Raw genomic sequence first — 18,389 nt, 5'->3', positions numbered from 1 at the left:
AAGGCACCTTCCTATCTATTGTAATTATGGAGAAATTACCATTTCAAAGGTGCTTGGGATTTTTGTTTGTTTACAAAATTAGGCGTCTAGTGAAGTTACACTTTTAAGGAATAACAATGAATATATTTAAGGTTATATAAGCTTACCATTTTGGTAAAATAAAAACTCACATGCGTCAATAACACTGCCTTATAAAGAAAACGTATGCTGTAAAGTATTACACGTGATGTTTTGGGCGAAGGACGTTCTTTACAGCCACAGAGAGTGCAGCTCATGGGCACTATTTTCGTTATTTGTGCATCACTGCCAACATAGTATCACCAAATAAGTGGTTTCATTTTAATTGACTTAATTTGTACATTTAATTGCTCCAAAATTAAGAATCTAATTTAATTATTTACAGGGCACATCTTTTTTATATCGCTATTCACAGTTTACTATATTGTTTTGTACAAATACTACATTCATGTGGTGAAATTGGTTAAATTGAGGTTGACTCAAACGGGGTGTGATATTATTTTGCCATTGGCTATAGGATGGTATATGAGGTGCTGGCTGTCATCACAAGTTAAGCTGCATTTTTTTACCATAAGATATACTGTGCAGCGGCACACATCCACAGTTTACAAACCGCTTAAAAATTCGGGTGTGATGTATACTCCTTAAATATATTTGCCTTTGAATAAATGTTGTTTTGAAATACGTGGTTTTCTCAGTGATCCATAACCTTTTGAAATGTCTTGTGGATTATTTAAGAATGTGGCAGGTTGCATGTTGTAAGGAGTCATATTCCATACCAGTAGATTTACGTGAACTTGAAGGCCGTCGAACAGACACTAACATTTAATGCAAGATTTTTAAAATAAACTATTCAGAAACTGTTTTAACCTGAATGCAGTATCATTTTTTGGCCGAATGTTCAAAAGCACATTCAATACGGTGTTTAGTGGAGGAGTATCTTTCCATTTACTTCAAGAATATTTAGATACCAGCAGAAGTACTCCGTCGCTGAGCGATGTACCTCCAACATTCCCATCTCCCAACCCCCTGGTGCCCCCCCCCACCCCTCATATGTGACAACCCCATAATATGTTGTATTTTCACTCTTGTGTTGTAAAGCAAAAACAAAGTTGGAGCGTTTTACATGGGAAGTAGTTGAGTTTTTTTTACTTAAATTTATACTTTTAATTCATAACACCCTGGGAAATATAATTACCGTAAACGCGTAACAGAAATGTTGCACACTCGAAATGAAGGACATGGGCAGGTGCTCCAAATCGAGGGCAAACACATTTATTGTGGTTAATCTGTAAGATGCAACAGTACGTGTGTCACACACAGCAATCTTCAACCGAGTAACCATTAACCATGTGACTGGTGTACAAGTGCGGTTCATCAATAACCCTGCCAGCCCCCTACAGGCCCAACTCAGTTATCGCATGCTGGTGTACACACGTGCATTGATGTATTGCACAGCACATAAGGACTTTCACAAAACCACACTTTACTCCCTTGTTGCACGAGGAAATAATTAAAAGAGTTGTCCATTCCTAATGTGCCACACTCTCCCCCACAGAATGAGTGTCGATTCGACACTCCATTTTCCCCCTTGCAACCTTTTGCAGTCTTTTTCCTTAAACTGGTCATGAAAGGAGTTTATGAAATCGTGAAAACAATTTCTCTAGGGATCGTATCCCTTCCAAGATAATGCCACTCCATAAGCTCTCTTTTTTGGGTGAGCTCCAACTCTTTGTGCACGAAGAGACGGGAGCCCAAGCATTGGATTATGCTTTTAGAATTACCAGACACTCTGGTAATAATAAACCATGCTTCACATTTTACTGACCAGAAATAGTTAGGATTCTTTTCCCAGTACCTGTTAAGATAAAATCCTTTAGAGCTTGTCAATGCCCTGTGGAATTGAGTTCTTTGGTACTTACGTATCGGCCTACCAACATACTTGAAACCTTTTCCTCACCATTTTTTTTCATCTTAAGCAATAACGCCTTCTTAACATATTAAACACAACACTAACAAAAAAATATCTTCAACAACTTAACAAGCATATGACCACAGCTTATATTTTGTCTTGATCACCCATGTTATAGGGCTTCTTCACTGCCAGCTTGGTCTGGTTCTTGTTGGTGCGCACGTCTGTGCTGAACACCGGCGTGTTGTCCTCGATCTTCTTCATCGCCACCTCAGTCGTCAGCGGGAACTTGATGATGGCGTAGTGGTCCATCTTGTTGCGCGTGGGCGCGCTCTTGCGCGGGTACTTGGGTTGCCGCTGCAGCCACAGCATGTAAGGCTTTGGAGAACGTTGGGAAGGTGTGCACCTTGCGGTGGCGCACCGCGTGCACCCTGAGCAGCACGGACTTCTTGGCCTTCAGTGCCTTGGCCCTCGCCTCGCCCTTGGGCCGCGCCTCGGCCCCGCGGGCCTTGCGGCCCTCGGCCCCGCGGGCCTTGCGGCCCTCAGGATGCCCCTTGCCTTTGACCCCCTCGGGCTTGGCCGGAGCCGCGGCCGCTGCTTCCTTGCGGGGCTTGGGCACCATGATGTGAAGACCGTTCAGATCCTTGCACGACTGTCTTTACATATGGTGCCCGTACAATTTCTTGGTCCGTCTCGTTGGAAGAGTTGATCCCCATCAGTGAACTCTGGGAAACTATCCTGCCAGGCTCGCCATTATATGTTGCACACTCGAAATGAAGGACGTGGGCAGGTGCTCCAAATTGAGGGCGAACACATTTATTGTGGTTAATCTGTAAAATGCAACAGCACGTGTGTCACACACAGCAATCTTCAACCGAGTCGCCATTAACCATGTGACTGGTGTAAAAGTGCGGTTAATCAATCACCCTGCCAGCTCCCGACAGGCCCAATTCTGTCATCGCATGCTGGTGTACACACATGCATCGATGTACTGCACAGCACGTAAGAACTTTCACAAAACCACACTTTACTCCCTTGCTGCACGAGGAAATCATTAAAAGAGTGGTGTATTCCGAATGTGCCACAGAAATATAACTGAGTACTGGGAAGTTGAATAAATCAGCAAGCAATTAACATGTTTGAACTGTGACGGTTTCTTCGTAGATCATTTTACAAGTCAGGAATATCTCGGTCATACATGATGGTATGTTTAGTGTAGCCATGTTTTTTCACGCAGACAATGGCGGAGCCAGAATTTTCAGGTGGGGGGGGGAGGCGGCAACCCCTCCAGCAATGAAAAATGATAGGAGTTGTTAGTCCTGTCATGTGATCTCAATGTGCTTGGTTAAAATGTAGCAACCCAAGAAGGAACATTTGTAAATTTACTTCCTGCTGATAATACAAAAACGAATCCATTAAAAGTTTGATTCACTTTGAGATTGTGCTAGAAAACAATCGTAAATTGCATAGCATTCAAAATGTAGTAAAAATTGGTCGATGATAACCAATTGTCTTTGTGATTAACAGGATGTACTGCCCAAATTATGTTGAGGTTGAAAGTCACTGTTGACTGTCACGAGGGCCATATAAACTACAGCACCACCAAAGCAGGACTTGCAGTCTCAGGATTGCCAAGGACAGGTGGTGATGTCCTCTCAGACAGCTGGGACCATAATGCCATGTTATGAAGCAAATACTGTAACCCATTTGTTTAGAGTAGGGGCACACCGCATAGCACTTTTTATGCTTTGCTCATATTGTGAATACGAATTAAAAATTAAAATAGTATTTTTTATGGTTTTGTTGCAATTCGCTAGCAAGTCCCTTTGTCTCCCTATGCCACCCTGTCTTTTCCCCTGTCTATGCATATTTCTGTTGTCTTTCTCTCTGGTCTCTGCCTCTGTATCTGACCTTCACAGTGGGGGTTGTTAAAATTGTAGAAGGAATTCATTTTCAATTGTAGATTTAAAAATAACGAGTAAAGTCTCCCTCCCCACACACTTTTCTACTCTGAATACATTTTTATTTTATTTAATCATGCTTTTGAGATGCTTTATTTGCATTCCATCGATGTTTTATCGTCTTTATGATACAAAATTTTAAATGCCATAATTGTCATCTGGTTTATGATCAAATCACCACAAAAATGCGCAATCCTGTCAGATCACGCAAGGAGGTTTTACATCTGTACTTGAATGGGTGACCGGCAAGGCTTGGCAGTAGGTGTGAGCATGGGGTAGCACGTGGTGTACAGGAGATGGTAATGCTGGGCATCACCCCCTTCCTCTGCGTGGATTTTCTCAGGTTTCCTCCCCACGTCAAGTCACGCATTGATGGTGTTGGCCCAACATCCCAATATAGGGCCCCCATGAAAAAAAAAACGAATCTTGAGACTTTTCTCCATAAATCATTGGCAAATTGTGTATTATTGTTTAAAAAAAAAATGTATAATGCACCGCTAAAATATATTTTTATCCTGAGATTCCACGGTGTACAGTACAATCTACCCCATAATTAACATGACTGTAATTATTAACATCCTTTAATAGGGATGCAGACCAGCCCAGTCGGTGGTATGTGCAATATTCCATTTGGTGATAATTTGTACTTGCAGTTTTACACCTGCAGACACCCTGGCAGTTTTGCCCCCACTGTGATGTCCTACGCATTATGCTTGATGCGAGCAGCTGTGTATAAACACCGTCTGTGAGCTTCGCAGTGATCCTGCGCTTGTGGGTATTATCAAGGGACATTGGACAAAGACTACACATTACATTTTATAACTCTTCTATTCGTATAATGTGTTCAGTGTGTTTACCTTCTCAGCCGGTGCATACACAGTTTGGAATCCAATGGAACATTCTCACCAAGTTATATATGTACTGTACAGCTGCTAGTAAACATTATCATCATCGTCCAAGTTAAGGTGAAGTCTACTGCAATAAAACGTCCCATTGCGAGCAAAGTCATCGATAGTTATGATGAAATTGGTTTCCTATGCAACATACACGCTCGTAGTGTGTACATGCTTTTATTGACGAAGGTTGCGTTTATTGTGATTTGCTCCGGTGTCTACTCGAGATACGAATCACGTTTTCCGTTGCCATTATTTCAAAAAGTTAAATCCATAAATGATATCCGTGCACTATCTGTCTTACCCCAGAACAACATGACTGGTGTTGTAATGCCATGCTTGTTTCATTCTCAGTATATTATAGGCACGATGCTCATCATGTATAGATGGCTGGAGGTGAAAACAAATAAGTAATGCCACGGACCTGGCATCCTAACAATCTATATCACCCAATATTAACTTCCCCAATAATTCGTGAATAATTGAGTTTATGGAAAACATTAAAAGTATACAGCATTGCTTAATTTTCAAAGGAGAAATTGAAGTCCCAAAGTGCTTTGGATAGAGTTTAAATTATTAACGTTTTCATAATAATTGTGCATTTCTTTGATAAAATTCAAACGGACTGAGTTGACAGAACATTCCCAGTTGATTAAAATTTGTTTTTGGTAATTACTCGACACTATTCGCTGATGGCATTACATTGGGTTACATTCATGTAAATCAGTTTTTTTTATCAGGATGATTTGTGAGTTTTTTTTTAATTGGCGAATTATTGTAGCTCTTTTTTATATTCTATGGATGCAGCAGGACTGTAGATACTGCAATATAATATATATTCGTTTTATTCTGATAAGTTACAGAGATAGGAAATATGTGCACACTGAGATAATAAAAATGATTATTTATTTAGATGTTCAGTGTGCTTACAAAATAATGTATGATTTGGGTTAAATATTGTATTTAAGTTAACTCTACTTTAAGTGCATGGAGCATTGGCTTCTTTACAGAAAAAATATGAATGTTATGGCTTCTGCTTAACATTCCATTGCATGGCAATTTCAATGCCTGCTTATTATATGCACTCACCATTACCAGACATTAAACTGCATCAAAAGATAATAATAGTGAGGTAATTAATTTTATTACGTCAATTTTAAGCGGACTAAAAATATATATCCAACCATAATAGTTTCAGTAAGCTATTGTATTTTCGTGTCATGGGTAAATACCGGGTGAAATTTGGCATATCTTGGTTGCAAACATGAATGTACAACTAGCTGACTGGCATTTGCCTGGAGTAGATGCAAAATGATAAATACATTGTACAACAAATATAGTATTGGAGGCCTGTATAAGCACACATGCAGTTACAATAGCCATCACATGGAACATACACAAGCAGTTTCAGTCAAATACATGTACAGACACATTCATGCACAAAAACACACACGGGGACGTACATACATAAATATTCAGTCGAATTCGAGAGTACACGCTGCTGCATGCACTTGCACTCTTCTCAGAAGCAAACGAATGTACACAATTGCTCAAACGCTCAATACATACGTACCAGATTTGAAGCTTTCGTGACTGCAAGGATCCATACTCTTTGGTTCTATTCGGTAAAGTCACGTAGGTAAAAAATAAAACAACAAAAATCACGACGTTTCGGCCACAACAGGTGAAGGGACCGGACTGTCCAGAGGACAGCGTTGGAGTGAAGACAGCCAAGCCCAGGTCACGTCCTTTAAGCTGCAAACCCACGGGTTTTTATCAGAGATTTGTCCACGAGGCATTTCAGATTTACAAACACAGACACAATTTCAACCGAGAGCATGGTTTCAAATTAAGCAATCATTGGAAAGATGTTCTAAATCATACCAAACATTCAACTATTTTTCAATTGTGCAGTATATTTATTCAAGTAGTGGTATCCCAAACTTTCACAGCAGCTTATTTCCCTTCACACTAACATTATGTAAACTCCCCCCCCCCCCCGTGCCGGTCCAGTATATAATTTCATGCTACATCATTTTATGCTAATTCCTTTGTCAAGGCGTTTTTTGTTTCCTCCCACACAGCTTAAAGGACGCGACCTGGGCTTGGCTGTGTTCACTCCAACGCTGTCCTCTGGACAGTCCGGTCCCTTCACCTGATGAAGGCCACTTGTGTTGTGGCCGAAACGTCGTGATTTTTGTTGTTTTATTTTTTACCTACGTGACTTTACCGAATAGAACCAAAGAGTATACATACGTACCATAGACGCAATAAAAAAAAAATACGTCTTAATGCATTCATATAAAGCCCTCCTTGTCAATAAACTGCTGGGTGAGGGCTATCCCATGCCGTGCGAGTTGTGGGGATATTTGACCATACTTTAACACAGTGGTCAGCGTTGGTGATAACATAGTTCAGTACAACAATACATTTTTCTGGATTCAGCCATAGCCTCAGCCACAGCGGCCTGTTTTTATTAATGGTGGTCGCTCATGCAATGACTATCCAGACTCAGCCTTACTTTTATTCTGGGAAATCATGAAGTCAGGCACATTCCAGGTGATTTGGCCAAGGACCTTCATACTTGCTTGGAACTATTAAATGACAGCTATCTGCTAGATTGAGATTTTTAAACGTACACATAGATTGACTATTTAAAATGGTATAAAAAAAATATCTGAGAAAGCACAATGGTTCGTCAATATAGTTATCTGTAGTCATGAAGTGTATGTCAAATACATATTCATGTGTTGACGTTGGAAAGGTGACCTCTTGATCAGGCTACATTGTTAAAGGAGATAAAATATCAATGAAAAATGTGTTCCTTTCTATTTTATAAAGCCATTTCATGTAATAGTTGATAAAAACATGTTGGTACTCGTTTTATGGTAAAACGTGTTTTTCTTTCTTCCATTGGACTCATTCAAAATCAGTGTAGCCACCATCCTAATTAAACTTTTTTGTCGATCAAAAATACTTGTATATTTAAAATATACATTTATCAACAGAAAATGTTGTTGGAATTAGCAAAGGAAAGGTCACGAGTAGGGAAAACGTGGTGTTGGTATCCCACTTTGATGCACACTGGCTGTGTTGGTCAATGACCAAGCCACGCGTGAAAAAAAATCTGGCAACAATGTGCTTGTTGCCAGCAGTCGAGCCAAGCAAATGATATTTGACATGCAATTAGAGAAATGCACAGTGAGAATTCCCTAGCATTACACTTGATTTATCATGCCACATGGGCACAGATTATCCCAGAGGTACAATGGGCGACCGAAAGACGTTTTCTTGATTGATTGTTGTTGTTTTTGTCTGCGCAAACCTACGGCTTATTTTTCAGACTTAAATGTTGTGGATCCATTGCTATCTCTAGCAATCAGGCACAGATGCAGGCTGTCACACACAAAGTCATGCTTGCTCACATGCATTGACACTCAGACACATTCGTGCACGGACAGGCACACGAGGGACCTAACTGAACAACTTGGCAAACCACCCCTGAGCCCTTTAACCCTTCCTGCTTCCCGCAAGCCACTGACTAAATCCATAAACTACAAATTCAAGCACAGCTAGAGAAGGTGTGTTTCACTGCATACACGTGTCGTTTTAAAGTCAAACTGCATTCATGCAGCTATATTTCATATTGTAACATGTTATACTGTGTGTCTTGTTAACATAAACAATACTGTAAACTAATATTTTAAAGGAAGAATTATATTATTTGATGTAAAGCTTTCGTGACTGCAGTAATTCATATTCTTAGCTCTTTCGGTAAAGTCACGTTGAAGGAAAACAATAAAATAATAAAAAATATATAAATAAAACAATAAAGTTTATATATTTTTGTTCTATATATATGTTATTATTTTATTGTTTTCCTTCAACGTGACTTTACCGAAAGAGCTAAGAATAGGAAGAATTATATTATGAACACCTATCACATACAAGGCAAGTGCATACTATTTCTTGCTGTGTCAAATAAAGGTGTGGTAATAAGAAATTACAAACCTGTAGTAGATTTAACAACACCTATCTGACATTGGTGACCGATCTTATACCTTACAACACGTGTGTCGCATGGGTAACGGCACAAATAATATTTGTGCCATACTTCCTAAGAAAAGCTCCTTCAAATCCTATTTTTTATTGGCTGTGTAATTTAGGCCAGTGTGGTCTGGCTTTACTCCTCGTGAAGAGTCATGCAGTTCCCCCAAGTCACTAAAATTCAATTCCAAACAGCTGTAATGTTTACTTCAGGGTAATTTGCTCACCAAAATGGGTCGTGTTCTCAGTGAGGATGAACACGTGCATGTCAATGGCCCCGTGTACACTGTTTCACGGTGATAATTTTTGACGTACCCAGTCACTCACACATTCCTCGAATTGGCCTCGCTCAAAAGCCCTGGTAATCTGTGCCTAAACTATTGCTGTTCGTAAAACTAATTCATTCAAATTACAGATGCTACAGAATGATTGTCAAGTCACTTAGACTGTCTAAATCTGGGACTGGGCTCTTTTCCCCTGATCCATTGAGAAAATAAATTATCTCCAGCTCAGCGGTATGGGGGGAAAATGTGCTGGAGATGTGTTTATAAAATGGTTTATGGAAAAATGTATCAAGCCTCATTACAAATAGGTGAAAATGTCTTGGAAAGCATTTGACTCTTGAATTATATATATATTTATCTTGTTTCTCTACATATAAACCCATAATTAAACAATACATTTTTTATATTCGGGTAAGAGTGTAAAGTGTACTTTTAAATGTGATTATTCAAATATACAACCTGTATATATAAATTATCAGCAATTTTCACGGGATTACAAACAATAAATGATTACTTGAATGCTTCTCTGTGGTTGTTCAGACTGGCTGAGATCCTCTTTTAGTATTCAGCAGTTGAAGAGACTTGAGGTTGTTCAGTGACCACAATTTGAATGTTACTAATAGACATGAATACGGCTGGTTCAACTCAGATAAAAAAAAATTGAAGCTTAAAATCTAACAACCATTATGAGCCATGCACAATAAACTTAATGGAGATACTGTGCGGGCAGTGCAGAAAACATCCATGATTGTGCTCTACTGCTATGCTCCCCACATATATGCTCGCTGCCTTTGTCAACCCACACTCACCAGCGTGCTCAAATAACTCCCACTCCCTACATGGTGGAGAGATGCCCTTAAACCAATAGTGAATTGACATTTATACTGCAGCAGATTCACTGATTTGGTGTGAGTGAAGCTTCGGGGCATATGCATTTCCTAGAATTGCAGCGGTGTCACTGGAGAAAGGTGTGCGGTGTGAAGGAGATGCTATACTGTACATCTTGCTTTATGGGTAATCACTTTATTGCAGTGGTAGCAAAAACATTCAGATATTATGGTTCAAACCACAAAATCAGCACGTTTCCTCCGTAGGGTGGACCGATATAGAGTTATATTATGACCAGCAATAACGTAGTGGGAGTTGCTCTCGCAATAACTTGCTTCGTGTCATATTTGTTAGAGAAGAGCTTCAATAAACACTTATTCAAAAATCGTACGTCTAGTCTACTTGAATTAACGTATTTACCTTTTAAAATTTTTAAGTGAATGTCACAAACTGTATATACAGTATATACAACAGAAATGTATTAGTATAAATCACAACATACGTACATTTTTTTAAATACTGTCTTATTGTAGACTGAAATGCAATCATTTATTAATATTGTGGTGAAATTATTTATATACCTTGGCAGATGGCCCTACGACTTTATGTTTTCATCACATAATGGTACTTAAAGAAATGGAAAGATAATAATGTTTTGTAACCCTGGAGGGAAGTTAATTACCTCGGACACAGACTGAAAGCAGTCATAGGTTGTACAATATTACGAACATTTATCACAGCGAAAAGCCAATGTTTGTACTATATTATTTATGTAACAATTTTAGGAGTAAGTGAGGGTCAGGCCCTCACTCTGCTAATGAGTGGTGGACCCTGGCAGTGTGAAAATACAAATGCGTTTTTTGAACACCAGGTCCTCTGAGAGGCAATTACTTTCTCAAATGAGACATGTCCCTATCACGGTTGTTTATATTCTACTCTGGTAGTGATAACAAGCATTAACGCTTTCCTTACTGATGACCGCAGGAATTTCACCAGTTTTTGCTGCAATGTGCAGGACAAACAGATACATACTTTTATATTAAAAACTATCAAACGCTACTTCAAATCCAAATTTTGCCTGCAGTCTTTCATTGATTTCTTATGTAACCAGATTATATAATTATTTCACCATTAAAGCATAATTTCATTAAATTGTTTTAAAGTAACTTATTACACAAATATCATCAGCAGCCTTGTTCTATCCATCGCTGGATGAAGGCCTTCCCACATCTATTCCATCCTTCATGTAAATGTAACAATCCATCTAGCTCCTGCACATGGCATTTTATCTTCTTTAGCTGCCGTCTCATCAGCAGTATTGTCCATTTGCAATTCCTCCTGTCCACACCCACCTCCCTTTATTAAGCCAACATGACATCAGTTAATTTGTGTTTTCTCTGTTATTCATGCTATCTTTTCCCTGTCTTTCAGTGCAGTTCCCAGCATGCATCTCTCCATGCTTTGCATACATTTCAGGTTATGCTCCAAGTTTTCAGTGCATATTTCCAATCAATTCGCTATTGAAGGCAATATCCACTGATCGATAGGTTTTTATTACACTTCAATATTGCCGAACAGTGGATAAATCTAATCACGGGCAAAAACATGACGTCAAAATCTAGTGCGTGACACAAGTAATATTATATTGAATCTAAGCAGAATCATAACATCTTTCGAGATGGGAAATGTTAAAATGAATGTCACCGTTAAAAAGTATTAAATAGCTAACATTGATTTTAATGGCCAGTGCACTGACAGTGAGGGGGCAAAATTAAATAAAAACAGAAGAAACGACTGAAACTACAATATGCACGTTGACAAAAAGAGAAAAATACCAAAAGGGATTTAAAGGTCAAATGAGAGAATATACATAAATCTGTAAATCCTTAAGGAAAAGAATGAGAACACAATTTAGAGGAAAGCGCCATACAAAAGTTATTAAATATGTAATAACACGAAGTAGCAAAAAAAGAGGCTAAGAGCTAGATGTAACTGTGACAACATCCATGGAAACAGTCATAAAAAAATAGTGGCAGAATTATATAAGACCAAAATTACAATACCCAGAAAAGAAAATTATGTTTCAGGTGAGAAGGGTGTTTTTCATTGCACACCGGAAGAGGCAAACACTGTCCAGCACAAACTGTAATGGAGATAAAGCTCCTGGAGCAGAAGGAATTAAAGTAGACATCGTTCAAGAAGCTCAAGTAACTTATGGATCAAAATTTTTAAACTTTTATTTTTACAAAATGTGATTCATATAAATTAAGTACCTCAATTATTCAGTGATATCTCTATCATTCCTCTGTGAATAAATGGAGACAAAACAGATTTGTAGAATATAAGACCCACTTGTCTATCATGATATATACAACCGTTTTACTAAGGTCACGGATAACCTAATCACAATCAGTGTAGTGGCTAATTAGTCACAAGAGCGAACCTATTTTCTAAAATGGTTTTCTATAATTTATAACATGGTACTGTCCTATCAATCAAATCAAAGACAGGACAAATCAGTTGGAAATGCTGCAGAGCCATGGAAAATTTACTTTAGAAACCCATTGTCTGTTTTAATGCTTCAGTTTCCACTGAATAAAAGGACATGATGCAGTCTTCCAAGGTCTCAAAAACCAATGCCTTAATAAAAATATATAAAAATGATCAAAACCAGGCAAGGAGATATCCTCTCGCCAAGACTATTCACAGGGACAATCGAAGATATTTTCTCATAACTGGATTGAAGATATAAAACATAGCCAGCAATGGAGCAAGTATGAATCATCTCAGATGCAGTGACGACATAGTCATTGTAACAACCAATGGTAATATACTACAGGAAAAGATGGGAATACCTTAACACAGAAAGCTATGAATTAGGGCTACATATAAACGTCGTGATTTAAAAATTATTTTTATTCTGTCTACGTGGCTTTACCGAAAGACCCAAAGAATATGAATTCCTGCAGTCACAACAGTTTTAAGTCAAGAGTAAAACTAAAGTGAAATACAAATTAGTGTTTAACGGACACCATTGGAAAACACACCAGAGTAGAGTATGTATGTATATCTAGGGTATCCATACTCTTTGGTTCTTTCGGTAAAGTCACATAGGTATATATATATAAAAAAAAAATATCACGACGTTTCCGGCGCAACACAAGCATCCGTCATCAGGTGGGACAACCACAGCAAGAAACAATTGCTGAAGTGGGCAAAAGAGCTGCTGTAACAAGAGGCTATATAGGTAAGAGAGGGGGGGGGGGGTGCCAGGGAGGAGAGATAGAGAGGGTGGGGGTGTGGGGTAGGGGGAGTGGAGTGCTGCAAGCTAAGACACGCGCACGACACAATGGCGGGGAGGGAGGGGAAGCGAGCGGGGCTGGGAGTGGGAGGTTGAAGAAACTGGAGATGCGGATATGAAGGCAAACCATAAAGCAGTTAAGGTTTTACCTGGTTAATAACATCCTTCCAATGATTGCTCAATTTGTATCCATCTTCCCGGTTGAAGTTATGTCTATGTTTATATATCTGGATGGCTTCATGAACAAACCTTTGATAGTAGCCCAAAGGTTTGCAGACCACTTTGGTTTCGGAAAAAAACAATATCATGAGAGCCCACAGCGTTATAGCAATGGTCAGCCACGGTGGAGATATTAGTTATTCCGTGTTTCAGATCTGACTTGTGCTCACGAACACGGTCCGAGATATGTCGTTTCGTTTCCCCAATGTAACACTCACCACACGTGCAACTTAGTTTGTAGACTCCAGGATATTGCATTTCAGGAATGACATCCTTCACAGATGGGATTATATCACGGATTTTGTGTACTGTACTGAATATCTAGGGTAGTTATTGAGGGTGGATAGAGAAAGATGCCGATGGAGTGATTTTGGAACATTTAAATACGATGACGAAAAGGGACATCCCAATGTGCCGAGAGAAGAAGGTTAGAGTATCCTGTGCATGTGAAAGATTTTTGCAGGCACTCACAAATCGTGTAAATAAAGATTGTGAGTATGGATAAAATCCAGAAGCAGTATAACGCTCTTATAGACGTAAACAATTATTGTGCATGAAAGTTTATCTGAACACTGTTAATGGAGTTTGAGAACCCCCAATTGTATCCATGCGATGTCATTTAAGCAGACTTGAAAATCCAAGTGCACAATCTCAGGAAGCATTTATGTTGATAATTTATTTATCTGTGAGGTTGTTTTTGTTTCAATCATTTGTTCCTATAGGTGATGTTGATGTCGAGCAACAACTTTCATTTTAAACTTAGGTGGTTGAGACAGATGATTGTATCAGAAGGAGCGACGTATATAGCTTCGTACTCATTGGTTCTTTCGGTAAAGTCACGTACGTATCTACCGAGTATGGATCCCTGCAGTCAAATCTAGATTATATAGCTTTGTATTTGTGAATTTGGTGTTGAGTCGTTTTATGTCCATGGTCTGTTCTGGGTGACCACAGTCGCACACCGGACATTCTTTTTTATTTTCCTTTTGTGCATCAAGTAACCGCATCTGTCTTGGTTTGTGCGGATGAATAGCAAAGTCAATGAGCTTTCCTTAAATTAAATGGACAATTTATTTTGTGATGCTGATTATGTAAGCATTAAATATTGATTTAAAGCTTTCGTGACTGCAGTAATTCATATTCTTAGCTCTTTCGGTAAAGTCACGTTGAAGGGAAACAATAAAATAATAAATATATAAAACAATAAAAATTCTCACAACGTTTCGACCATAACACAAACGGTCGTCATCAGGTGTGTCGTCACACCTGATGATGTCATGTAAACAAAACATGCCCATTCATTAATCGGACAGCACAGCAGTGTGAATTGGTGTGCTATATTAGTAACGAATTGGCATATTTTTTTACGTGACAAACCTTACAAATTGGCTGTGTCGGGTGGTGGCGGGTTTAACGCCGCATTTATATTAACGCGATCTAACCCCAAAAAACCTGTATTGTGGAGAATATTGGTCGTGAAAGCCTACGTTTTAAAGTGAATGTTATTATTACAAATATACTGTACGTATATTCCTACCATTTTAAAACAAATTACAATTTTCCATAGTGGCTTTTGTTGTGATTTATGTTTGTGATTTATTGTCCTTTTCCAATGTACTTTGACAGACAGCCACACAATTTTATTTTGCCATTACAATCACTTAAAATGAAAATGAATAACCTAAAATGAAGTCTGAAAGTAATTATAGTAGCTTCAAACCAAATCTAATCTAAGAAAATGTATTGATATTTATATATACAATTGTATTAAAATAAGAGACAAAAGTAACTGAACCTCATGTATCAGCATGCCTATTGATGAGTTCAAATAGAGGCATGCAGGTTGAATATACGACGAGTAACCAACTGTAATAACACATCAAACATTGTAACGGTTAACTCACTCACATTATTGAGTGGTGTATGCACGAGTATTTAAGCATGCATGTAAATTACATCTTCATTTACTTGCACTTCCTTCACCACTGCCGTAGCGTCTTTCCGTCGCCTCTTGGGGTCGTGTGATGAATCTGATCTCTCGAGCTCATGGAATGATCCGGAAGACAGTGTTCCAAGACCACGGAGTTATGGGACGTGGCTTCTGATGACGACCCCAAAGGCTTGGATGTTCGAGGGTGAAGGTGATTGAGCCCAGGTGTATTTGCCGAATTAATCTCAAGTGTTGCCTTGATTTAATGGCAGAACTGTTCCGTTAACTCTCAATTATCCATGGGTGGACTATATCTGGTTTGTGGATTGATCGTGCCTGCCGAATAAATGAAATATTTTACATGCATGCTGGTTTAATTAGACGCAGTGGCTCACTGCCCACATGCCCGCAGGCGTCCACAGGTACACTGATTTAAGTAAGCAATAAGAACAGACAACATGTTCTCCATGTTCACCACACTATACATAGGTGAACGATACATACGTTTCCGTACGCTGATCTGTGTATAATTTGCAAGTATCCGTGTTTTTTATTTGTTTAATCCAGACCACTCCTATGACCAACACGGTGTGAGGAGAGGCCTTCATCAAACAGTTTCCTCTTTTCCTGGAGAGACATTAATAATATTCCTCCATGACGTTTATGATTCTGTCTCAATAAGATGCCAAATCTTACATTTGAAACGATCAGAAAAGGTGTGAGATTTACAATTAAATTAAGAAATATCATAAATGACGATGGCAAGAGGGGGGGGGGGGGGGGACATTTACTCTATTTAAGATCTAGGTGTGCCACTACATGTTTATTTAACATTTTTATCGGGTATCTAATACTGACAGCTACAATTCACCATCTCGGCAGCTTTTTGGCTTCCTCTAGCCTTCAAATTGGGCTTTGTGAGCATGGTTATATAGGACAGCAAACAAGGAGCAATAATTTTAAATGCATGACAAGATAATAACTGGAAATGTGCACATCAACATACATCAGAATATTGTAAAGAGTGGATTCAATATACATGCTTAAATTGAGCAATGTTCGCAGCTTTAGCATAGCTGCAGTAATGCACAAACTAATTGTACTAACGAGCCATTTGTTACTCAACACCTTCTGCAAGCATAACATTGGAATCCATATTTTTACATCCATTGAAAGAAGGGTATTGTGGCCGTAAATGTCTACTTTACGAATCTGGCCATGGAGTTCGAATAAGAATTAAGATGTTCTCTGAAAAAAGCACATTAAATGGGACTTTCAAACAAGTTAATAAACGAAGCTCGTTTCATAGCGATGCCTATGAGCTGAAGCACTGTCTCAGCATCCAAGGTCTCTTCTGGAATGGTCTAAAAGAAAATGAATGGAAATTGTTTTTGGGCTTACATTAATTCACGGAGACTGGTTCAACAAATTAATTAACATAGTTGGCTGTAAATCCGCTAATAGGTAGGCAATTAACCATCAATATTTAAACATTAGTTTTAGTATTTCCTTTGGTACCATGTCCATTGGTGCCATATTATACAAGCTGCTGGTTTTCGTGATATCGTCAGAGACTAAGGAAATGGCCTGTTGATGTCACTCTTAATGTCATAAGATGTTTATTTAGAGCAGACAATGTTACACCATCTGTTGTAATTTTGTGCACTGTGTGTTGTTGCAACTCTTATCTTTCTGGCCTGCACTAATTTCTCTGTTTTGATGGGAATTCTCATCATTTAATTTTTTTATTATCAGATTTGTATCTATAATACCTCATACCTCGTATGAAAACACTAAATTTTGACAGTGTGGCAATGCTATTTATCGCTTTTGTGCTATTAATCACTTTTGTGATTAATCACTTTTGTGATTAATAGCATAATAATGCTATTCATTGGAGAGCTTACCGTTGGGTAGTTTCCATTAAAATGGCTGCATAGCCAGATGGCAATTGTCTGAGTGCACGTGGAGGCAGAGTGACTGAGAGTCTGGGCTTGGGCACATTGTGCCCACCCAAGGTAAACAAGTCTGTATTTCTCATGTGCAGCGAGTTCACTGATCTCATGACGTTCATCGTGATGGCACAAACAAATCCCTTTTAAAAGTTGCATAATTCCATGGTATTTGATTCTGTACAGCGAAGCCCCAAGGAACTGTTGTCAACTGCAAAATGACAGTCGAGTGGTTGCTGTTGTTGGTTACGTTGATACTCATTATTTTCGCAGTGTTTTATATGCAGTTCACAATGAGTGAATAACATAAGGATTGATGTGATCAAGAATACAAACTTGAGTACAAAAATATTTTTTAGGAGCCAACGTACTTTCTGTATGTTGCCTTCTGAATCGGATTTTGTGAAACAATTCTGATCTTTGGTATTCATTATATTGCATACCTAAAGATGCCTTTTTGCATGTAATGATGTTGTGATAATTGTCGCAGCTCCTAGTTAACTGATCATTTATTATATTCTTAGTTTTTTCGGTAAAGTCACGTTGAAGAGAAACAACAAAATAACAAAATATATATAAAACAATAAAAAATTCTCACGACGTTTCGACCATAACTCAAACGGTCATCATCAGGTGTGTCGGTTTGCATAAATTTATTTAGAAAACGTCATATTTATTTATTTATTTAAAAATAACGTTTGCGTCACGCGCAACGATTGGCAGTTTGCCCAGGACTAGTCCATCTATTTTTTTTTAAAAGAGGAGGGGGGAGACGAAATTTGTTTTTATGTATGCTGTCTGAAAGCCACTGTAAGCGTGAACAATCAATCAAGAACTGAAATGATTTATCAAATCTTTCCAATGATTGCTAAGATAGAATCCATCTTCTCGGTTGAAATTGTCTCTGTGCTTGTATATGTGGATAGCCTCATGAACGAATCTCTCATGGAAGCCAGATGGCTTACAAAGAACCTCCGTCTTGGAAAAGTCAATGGCATGTGAGCCTACTGAATTAGAACAATGATCTGCTACGGCCGAGGTGTT

The 18,389-nt window shown here is 38.6% G+C and overlaps 1 protein-coding gene and 1 pseudogene across 3 annotated transcripts in view; one reads left to right on the top strand and one right to left on the bottom strand.

Annotated features, from left to right (window-relative positions):
* The window catches only part of LOC116938640 (acid-sensing ion channel 1-like), a 276,037-nt gene that overhangs the window by 137,273 nt on the left and 120,375 nt on the right, over window positions 1-18,389 (top strand). The window lies entirely within an intron of this gene.
* LOC116938865 (large ribosomal subunit protein uL23 pseudogene) lies at window positions 2,078-2,552 on the bottom strand (annotated as a pseudogene).

Source organism: Petromyzon marinus, chromosome 4 (genome assembly GCF_048934315.1).
Source record: "Petromyzon marinus isolate PM22_M1 ecotype Great Lakes invasive population chromosome 4, UKy_Petmar_22M1.pri1.0, whole genome shotgun sequence".
Lineage (NCBI taxonomy): Eukaryota > Metazoa > Chordata > Hyperoartia > Petromyzontiformes > Petromyzontidae > Petromyzon > Petromyzon marinus.
This window is presented reverse-complemented; position numbering and strand designations above follow the sequence as displayed.